At 41.5% G+C, this 9,877-nt stretch overlaps 1 long non-coding RNA gene across 1 annotated transcript in view; it reads right to left on the bottom strand.

The window, feature by feature from the left end:
- Positions 1–329: 329 nt before the first annotated feature.
- The window catches only part of LOC144311809 (uncharacterized), a 120,595-nt gene continuing 111,047 nt past the window's right edge, over positions 330–9,877 (bottom strand). The window contains exons 3-4 of the long non-coding RNA XR_013377322.1: positions 1,516–1,638; positions 330–1,049 (exon numbers count right to left, since the gene is read on the bottom strand). This is a non-coding gene — a long non-coding RNA (uncharacterized LOC144311809). The remainder of the gene's footprint in view (positions 1,050–1,515; positions 1,639–9,877) is intronic.

Below are 9,877 nucleotides of genomic sequence, written 5' to 3'. Positions count from 1 at the left end.
AAGAAACCATGAGAGACAGGACAGAGATCATTTGGCTAGGGGTAATCCTACTAATTCATCTCTGTTTCTCCATTAGAACCTCAACTTCTCACCACCTCTTGATGCCCACACTTTCTGCCCAGGTGAGAACCCAGTTACTTCCAAAATGGGTGAAACACTTAGTCCTCCTTTCATCTTTGGAGCAGTTGGTGGGGATCAGGACAAAGGGGAAGACTGAGGTGTCTTTTTTTTTTAAATTTATTTTTATTGGTGTTCAATTACTAACACACAGAATAACCCCCAGTGCCCGTCACCCATTCACTCCCACCCCCCGCCCTCCTCCCCTTCTACCACCCCTAGTTCGTTTCCCAGAGTTAGCAGTCTTTACGTTCTGTCTCCCTTTCTGATATTTCCCACACATTTCTTCTTAAAGGCAGTGTCTTAAGTGTCTTAAAGGCAGGAGCTCAGCCTGGTTAACCAAAGCCTGGATTATATATGAGGTTCAGATGATTATGGAACACTTTGGGATTCTAAGATGTTGTATGTCGTGGGTATCTTTTCCTTTTTAAAAATTTATTCATCTTTATCAAGTGGTCACTTATAGGGTAAATGTGGCAGATTGTATTTTCCATAAATGACCAAATCAAGTTTTTTCATCCCACACAATCTTATCATATACAACCTTGACTTTCCTTTGTTAAATGGTGGGATCTATGTTTTCCCCCCTTAGGCTGGTTTATCATTATGGTGGAAGTGACACCACATGACTTCTGAGGCTAGATCATAAAACATAAACAACTTCCTCCTAGTTTCTTGAGATCTTTGCCTTGGGAGCCCTAAACCCCAATGTAGGAAGTCAAAAGGTCTCCATGCTGTGAGGAAGCCCAGGTCACTTGTAGGCCTTCTGGTTGACAGCCAGCATCAGCCACCAGAAATGTGAGTGAAAAATGCCTCCAGACGATTCTAGGTTCTGGGAGTTGAATCACACAAAGCCTTTAGTTCCTTCTTGCTGAGGTTCCAGATGTCATAGAGCAGAATAAAAGCATTCCTACTCTGCCCTTTCCAAGTTTCTGGTACACAGAATCAGTGAGAATAATAAAATGGTTATTTTATGAAGCTGGGTTTGGGGTAATTTGTTATGCTGTGGTTGTAACTAGAACAGTAAGAAAAAAAATAAAGAACAGTAAGCACTAATGACCTTTTGCAGTTCATCTGTCTGTTTTGGCAAGATCGGTATTGTAAAGAAGGGAGGGAGGGAATGATCATTGTTTAGAAGGCCCTTGTAGGTGATTTACATATATTATCTCATTTGATCTTCCTAATGACATTGCAAAATTAACATTAGCAACTCTATTATCCAGAGAACTAAGGCTCAGAGAGGTTAACTGATTTCCCCAAGGTCATACAACTAGAAAGAAACCTATTTTTTTGTGGCTCTGTAGTTCAAAGGATTTCCCCTAGCATATGAAGCTTCCCTAGGCTGGGTGGGAGCCTCTGCAGTATCATAGGAAAAATGAATTCTGCTGTCTAGCTTACCTCTCCATCAGATGGCACCCTTGATGAACAACTGGGACAGGAGATGGGAGGGAGATGAGGAAAGACATGGCCTCTGCGTTTGCAGCAGTGATCAGCATTTTGGTGGCTAGACAACTGTAAGTCCTATGGAAAGATAAAAGCAACACAAGGCAGTGACTGATCTAGCACTGTGGACCTTAACAGAGGAGATGAGCCACTTTGGAGTCTTGGGCAAGTAGGTGACCTCCTGGTGATTTTCTTTCTAACTGATGAAAGTGGGGGGGGTGCATATCTCCCACTTCTCCCAGATAGTCTTGCTTTATGCTCATTTTCCCAGGGAAATTATTAATAGCATTTCCTTTTAGTGTCAAGTCTCCTGTTTTGGATGATAAATTACATGGTCACCCTAGGGTGGTGCTTTCAAATTGAACTTTTTCAGGTGAAATACTATTGAGTAACAATGTGAAGTGGCATGAAAGCCATGACTCATGGCCCCAAACAAGTAGCAGAGTGTGTTATTTCAGTGAAAAACTTGTCAAAGTTTTGAAAAAACTTTGAAAAAAAGGTAAATAGTGATTTTGTTTGACATAAGTGAATGTTTATTGGGATCAACTGTGTGCCACAATTAAAAATCTGAATTGACAAAAACAAACAATAAACCCTTGCCAAACCAACCAACCAACCAACCACTATTGAATTGGTCAACTAAATTGATCTAATTGGTTTGTGTCTGGCCAAAGTGGCAAGGACAGTCCGTACCTGTCTTGAGGAAAATGAAGGTAAATAAATCTGATGCAAGAACCAGCTATATATCTCAAAGTGTGGTGCACAAACCTTGGGCATCAAACTTACTTGGGGCAGGGGATGAGCAATGGAGAGTGGAGCTTAAAATGTAGATTCTGGGTCTCTACCCCAGCTTCCAGAATCATTCTCATTAAAGGGCTCAGTTCTTGACATTTAGAGCAAGTTCACCAGTTAATTCTGCTGTACTCTAAAAGTTTGAGGATATCTGAGACTAGGTGCTTAGAACCAAGGAAACACTGAGGCCCTAGAGAAAGTTCATTATTTGGGGAATGTTGTTAGTTTTTTTATTTAAAGTTGATTTAAAATCACAAGTATGTACAGAACTTGGACCAATGGACTGATCCCAGGTGCAGTATTAACCTCAGTCAGCACTATGAAAAGAATATAAAGCTAGTCTTAATTCCAAACCACTTCCCCACATTATAAACCCACCCACAAGGATGGGGAAAGGGTTGCATCATTATATTACAAGAAAAGGGGATATGTTTAAACATAAGTTTTTTTTTTCATTATCACCTCTATCTTTGGGATTAATCCCATAGATTTGCTAACTACTCTCTAACAATATTTTGGAGCTGCAGAAAATGAGGAGCTGTGTTGGTTAGAGTTTGGTCCATTTTGGCCACTTCTTATAAAGATGGGCAGAAGGGACAGAGGTACAAATGGTGCCCTGCAAATTTAAGGTGGTATAGATTGCATATTTCACTCTCTGGAGATAGTTTGTGCCTATGTAAACAGAACTTTGCAGCAGAGTGAAAGAGCTAGGATATTAGAGCTGAAATGGAGTTTTGAGTTCATCAAACCCAGCCTTCTTATATAGATGGATAAAGTGGGGCCCAGAAAAAGGAAATGGCTGGAATAAATCCTGGCTTTGCTGCTTTCTATGTCTGTAGTCTTGGACAAGGCCCTACTTGGCACTTGTCATCTCTGAAATACAGGATGATAATGCCTACTTTTTGTAGTTTTGGGGGAAGAGAAAGTGAAATGAAAGAATGTACATGAAGTGCTGAGTACACCACCTGACACCTTGTTGAGGTGCTGTTTTTTATTATTATTAGTTAAAGTCATAGAGCTAGTTAATGACAGATCAGGGCCCAGGCCCCCACTTTCCAACACTCTGCATTTTCTGTGGTATCCACAGGGTTCCAGAGATTACACAAGATACCTGTGTGTTTCCACATCATCAAATGCTATTTTAAGACCTTTCAGAAGGGCCCCAGGACAATGGGCTCTGGCTGGCTGCCTCCAGCCGTACAGTCTGTTCTCAGGGGTGTGTGGCTTCTGGGCTCTGGCTGGCCATCTGTCTGTGCCCCACAGGGCCCGGTGCTACTGGCCCCATCGCTGCTCCTAAACCACATAGTGGTGTGAAAGGGGGGCTGAGGCCACAGATGCTAGAGCCACTATGAGGGGAGCATTCCTCAGTTGTGAGAAAACCAGGAGGCCTGGGAAGTGTAGGGGTAAAGTATGTGGGTTCTGAAGGCAAACTGCCTGGTGCCACGACTTACTGGTTATGGGGCTTGAGTAAGCTACTTGCCCTTGAAAAAAAAGCCTCAGTTTTTCTCATCTATAAAATCTGTAACAAGAGTGCCTACTTCACAGGGTTATCGTGAGGGTCAGTGAGGAGATTCACACACAGCAAAGAGCCTGGACCATAGTCTACAACTGGTGACTTATTGTTGACTTTGAATGACAGCTCATGAATTTAGAGGGGAATTAGTATATAGAGAACTTCTTGATGGAAGAGACAAAAGTCAGAACAGAGAATTGTCATTTATAATGAGTAATGCAGTAGTATTTTGAATATCATAGAAAGGTAAGGCTGAAATTGAGAATTGGTTGAAAATACTGTATAGCCATTGGTGAAACAAGTTACAAAAACTGGCAGTAGCTTTGCAAAGGAAGAACTGGAAGTGTTTTCTACACTTTTCTGCTTTATGAGGTCCTCCTCTTCCACCCATATGCCTACTTTCCCCTCAGAGTTTGCTATGGTATTTAAGGAATTGGTGTACAAATAAATATAAAGTTTCTATCCATGTTTATTAGCCTACAGTGTAGGGACTTTGAAAGAACTTTTAATGAAAAATAAATTACATCAATAGAATTTATTAGCATCTGTAGTATTTAATTAAATAATAGAAGCCTGCTGGCTACCATATAGTAGGCGAGTGAAATGTATTTTGCTAGGTTTTATAATGAAGGGAAAACTACCAACTCTCTTTAAAATAATTGTTGATATAGGTTAAACAATTTGGGTGATGACTAATGTAAACCTCTAGCTTCCTGATACTTCTGCCATGGTGGATATTTACTCATCAGGTTAGGCCAGGTAATGCTGAGGTGACAAGAACTCTGAAAACTCTCAATGGCCTAAACGAGATTTATTTCTTCCTTATGAGACATGCCCATTTCAGTTTGTCTAGGTCTCAGCTCCAAATTGGCCTCCTTGGGGCCCTGGGCTAATGGAGCTGCCACCATGGGACATGTTGCCAATTATCATGGCTCAGAGAAACAGGATAGTGGATTGAGCCCAGGGTCCTAAAGCTCCCACCTGGAAGGGGCATGCATCATTTCAGCTCAAAATGTCACTAGCAAAAGCATGGACATACCCCACTGTAAGGAAGCAGAAAAGTACAGCTGTGCCATATGTTTGGCTAGAGAACAGAAATGCTGGGTGATTAGCACTAATACTACCACATTTATGTCTAAGTCTTACCAGCCGTAAACTTCTGGAAGGTAATGACACTGACTCATTCCTCTGTTTTTCAGCACCAGCCTGCAGTGGGGGAGCAATATGTGTTAGGTAACTGGCTGCCTGCAGAGCTTAGCATGGGAATGACAAAAGATGGAAAAGAGAACCAGACAACTTGGCCTTCTTTCCCCCTCCTATTTGGCACACCCGTCCTTCCCTTGTGCTGGAGTTCTGACTGCAGCCGGAAAATGGAGATATTATTATTCCCCTGTAAAGACGGAGTGAGATGGCATTATGTGAAAGCCATTGGTCAACTTGGGCTTGTGGCCCTGGCTAGTGCCCAGTGTCCTTTCTGGGGGCCCAAATGTGTCCACTGCTATACTTTGCTGCCACACTGAGGCTGCTGTCCACAAGCAAAGCCTTACTGTGCACTCAGTTTCCTCTGATCTATCCCCCACTTTTCTCTTCAGATGTCCGTATTGAGACTTACTTGCCCTGTATCCTGTGTCTTCAGGATAGAATATGATAAAATAATCTCTATTAATTCATTAATAGATAATAATGAGTTAAAAAAATCCCCCCAAACCCAACAATTGCTCAACTGAAGGGGTAGTTCACCCAAGGTAAACTGCCGACAGTCACAGATTCTCCATGTGTTCAGAATAAAAGGTACCTTAGAGATCATTTACTATGATAGTTTTCAACCTTTTTTTTTTTCTCCAACTGAAAGATAATTCAGGACACCACCTACAAAACAAAAAGGGCTCTGCTCTGATTGAGAGGAGGTGGGCAGCACCTTCCTGCTCAGCAGCTCTCCTCAACCAAAAAGCCCTAAAGACATGTGCAGAATTCCACTGATTCTAGACTAATGCTCTGGTTTTGCAGAACAAGACTCAGAGGAAGGGACCAAGGATCCCCCAGATAGGTAGGACTGGGGTCCAAACACCACTGTCATGTGGGTTCTGATCCAGACTGTCTATTCTGACAGACCTACTTGGGAGAAGGTGGTAGCCAGAGCAGACAGGGTTATTTTTGATGACTCATAGAATTTGTTCATCTAAGGGCAAAGCAAGTACGTGTGTGTGTGCATGTGTGTGCGTGTTTCTTCTAAGGATCTGAGTGATTCTAACCAGAGATAATAAGATACAAAAACTTTTACCTCCAAGCTACTGGTTTGAATGTAGTACATACTGTTAGTAATTCAAGGTCATTATCCTGTGATGGGTTATCGAAGGCCTATGTGAAACGTGTGGGATTTTTATGAGCTTGTTTTTATTATAGTAGAATGTTTAAAGGCCCCTTATGTACAAAGCACTTTGAAAACTCTAATGGGGCCTCATAATCACCCGCATAATTATGAAGGTCAAATTGTGCTGAACAAACTTGAGAGCTATTTTTGAACAAATTAGTGGATGAACAGAACAATATAAAAAACCCCCACAATTCTTTTGGTCACCCCTTTTAGCCCTTCTGGGTACAACAAAATTTTAGAGCTAAAGAAAATTGCTACTCTGATGGATTTCCCCACTTTGTTGGAAACCCAAGGAGGTTTTCTTTCCCTGGGTTTAAGATACAGAATGGACAGAATGTAGGCTAGGTTTCCGAGTAAAGAGTTGGTTGTCATGAGTATTGAGATGTATTCGCTAAGGAAACTTGTTTCAGTTTGTTTTTACCCCGGTGCGCCATTACTCCACAGTCTACATGTGCCCCTCAGGAGCAGGTCGGGCCTCACCGGATGTCCTTCTATAGAGACGCCTGCTGCTTTCACTTACCATCCAGTTTTCCATCTCACACTAGGAAACTGCAAGGTTAGAAAAACAATGGACCATTTCCTTCCTCTTTCTTTAAACTGAGAGGCTGAAAGGAGAGGACTTCATATTCATTACTCACAAGCCAGACTTCAGGATAAAGGTCATTACAGTTCAAGTGTAACAAAAGTGAAAATCCACCAGTCTCAGTGGGTCCCCAGCCCCACTGGGGTCAAATAAGCACTCGTCCTGTCATTAGGGTCCTGTCTTAACCCCAGGCTTGCCCTAGCTTTGCAAGGATTTCGGGCTGACATTTGGAATCCGAACTTTCTAAGTAAGAGCTTAAAAGGGGCACCTGGGTGGCTCAGTGGTGGAGCGTCTGCTTCTGGCTCAGGTTGTGATCCTGGGATCCTGGGATTGAGTCCCGCTGGCTCCCCGCAGGGCTCCTGCTTCTCCCTCTGCCTATGTCTCTGCCTCTCTCTCTCTGTGTCTCTCATGAATTAAAAAAAAAGGGGGTTTAAAATTATGGGCATGGGGAGGAGGATGAAAGGGCTCAGAACAGCCTCAAGTTGGGGAAAGTCTTCCCTTCTATAGGGCCTTGGCCCCCAGGTGACCTAGAACTGTCATTGTTGTCACTGGTTGTGGCAAGTATATTTCTTAGAACCCCAGATTTGAGTGCTTCCATTGAGCAGTTAAGATGGGTTTTCCTGACATTTTCTGTTTCCTCTCTGTAATACCCTTTGGTGTACACTGTTTTCTCGTGGCTAGACACTTTGTGGCCAGAAAACCCTCCCTGATGGGTGATATAGACACCCCGGTGGCCGCATTTCCTCATCACGCTGAAAGGGAGAAGGAAACCACCTTCTAACAAGTCACACCAGGCTCCCAGGGTGTGCTATTTATGCTAAGGAGTAGCTATCATGTTTTCTACAAGCCAGACTCTCACCACACTTGACATCCACAGAGCCAGAAGTCACAAGCTACAGTGGTGTGACCATGGGAGCAATGAGAGAGATGCAATGAGAAACTGCATCATTAATACAGAGAATGCTGATAAAGCCTGCAGAGCCCACAAGCAGGACTATAGTAGGGCTTTCGGGGAACCGAAAGGTGTGTTTGCCATTGTGGTCCCCTCCTCCATAAAAATTAGATAAATAAGTAAATAATTAAGTTTCATGCCTGCATAGGTATAAAGATAGCATATTAATGTTACGTATTATATTTCTTCTGACCTAAACGTTCCCTTTCCTCTTATTTTAAAGGAAATTAAAAGATTTTTGGGGTCTCCTAAAAGTCTTTTGAGATGTAAGCAGTGTCTCTGTTGTAATTAATGGATAAATGAGCCCTGCCAACAGGAAGCTTCCTTGGTACAAATTGGAGAGACTGAATATTTATGAATTAGGCTGGTTTCATTAGTTTAAATGACAATGCAAATTGTAAGTGGTCTTCAGTCATAAAATGAGAGAGATTATTTAAACGTGTTATAAATCCACAAACCAAGTTCTCACAGTTAGCAATAGTCTTGTATATAGACCTTTGATATTTCAAAGTAAATTTTGAATGTTTGGTTTGGGAGCAAAAACCAGGACTGTTATAAATGTTAAGGTGGTGTGGCCTTGAATCAGAATCCTGTTCCAGTACACAGACTCAGGCAAGCTACTTTATTCTTCTGTGCCTTGGCTTCCATCTCTGTAAATGAGATGTGATGAAAGCTACTTCTCATAAGGTTACAGGGAGGATGAGATGAAGTCATATTTGTAAGGCATTTAGTATAATGTCTCAGGTATTGTAAATGTCCAGTACATGCTAGTTATTATAACTACTATTATTACCATCATCATGAAATACTGTTATATCCTGTTGATAAGATGAAGAAACTCAAGGTCTTCCATCCATTATTTTGCTGGACAATCATTTTGCTAAACTCAGGTAATAAGTCATTTTAAAAAAGGATTTATCTGAGATTAGAATTAACAGCACATGAAGAGAAAATAGGAAGTGATATGGAAGGTTCAAAGATAATTAAAATACAGATCCTGGCCTCAGGAAGAGTACTCCATAGTTAGGAAGACAAGACACACCCAAACAGGGTCAGAGACAGTCAAAATGGCACAAGCAAGCTCAAAGGCCTGCTCAGCGGAAAAGGATTTCCAAGAGGGGAAATTGCTCCAGACTTTTACTCAGAAGCACCTACCACAGCCTATCTAGAACTGCCAAAGTTCAGTTTGGATAATTGTCCTCTATTTCAACCGAGTAGGGGCAAAGGTGGGTGTGACGTTGCTGCTGCTGCCACACTGGCAGACTAGGATGGATGGAACTCGGAGGTACCCAGCTGGAAATAGGACAGAATGAGCAGCAAAAACAAACACATGGGCTATGTGGCCACTGCAGCAGTCCCAGCACTTATTTGGATCATACTTTATACAGTGCTTTTAATTTTTAGAGATTTATACATTTGTATTTTTCACCATTAAAATTATATACTCTACAAGGATTGCAATTATTATTTTCATTTAAGGATAAGGCAGTTGGACCTGATTGACTTATCTAGTAGCATATTGCTAGGTTTGGGGCCTTTAGGGGTGGAACTCAGATCTGCGAATGCCCTGTCTTTGTTGAATTACCACCAAATCTTCATGTTGACCATAAAAATAATGTGTTGACCATAACAATAATGGAGTATTTCCTGATCCCCTACTATCTCTTTGGCACATGTACTGTTTCTCATGGCTTTCTTATACGGTGAGGCTTCCTAATTCCATTTATAGTTGAGGAAACCTAGTCTCCTCCATGACAAGTAACTTATTCCAGGTTCTATTTCTCATAAATTGAGAGCTTACTCTTGATTTGTCTGATTTTCAGGGTCAAGTTCTTTTCTCTATACATCTTTCTCATTAGTTCTTGGGGTTTGGTTGGATATAATTTTACTTTAATCTTTCATGAATATTGACCCATATGATAAACAAGTAAAGATTATTCTAAGATAATATCCAATGACTTCAGAAAGATGCCTTTGAAAATAATCCCTAGTGTTGTTTACACAAATGAGATTTTTCAAAAATTAGGCTGAGGCATAGGAAAAACATTATGAATCCCACCCTTATACTTGATCACAGTAAGATTATGTGAGTGTCTGGAGGAT

The sequence above is a fragment of the Canis aureus genome, chromosome 4, assembly GCF_053574225.1.
Source record: "Canis aureus isolate CA01 chromosome 4, VMU_Caureus_v.1.0, whole genome shotgun sequence".
NCBI lineage: Eukaryota > Metazoa > Chordata > Mammalia > Carnivora > Canidae > Canis > Canis aureus.
The sequence above is the reverse complement of the archived record's forward strand: the minus strand, read 5'-3'. Positions and strand labels throughout refer to the sequence as shown.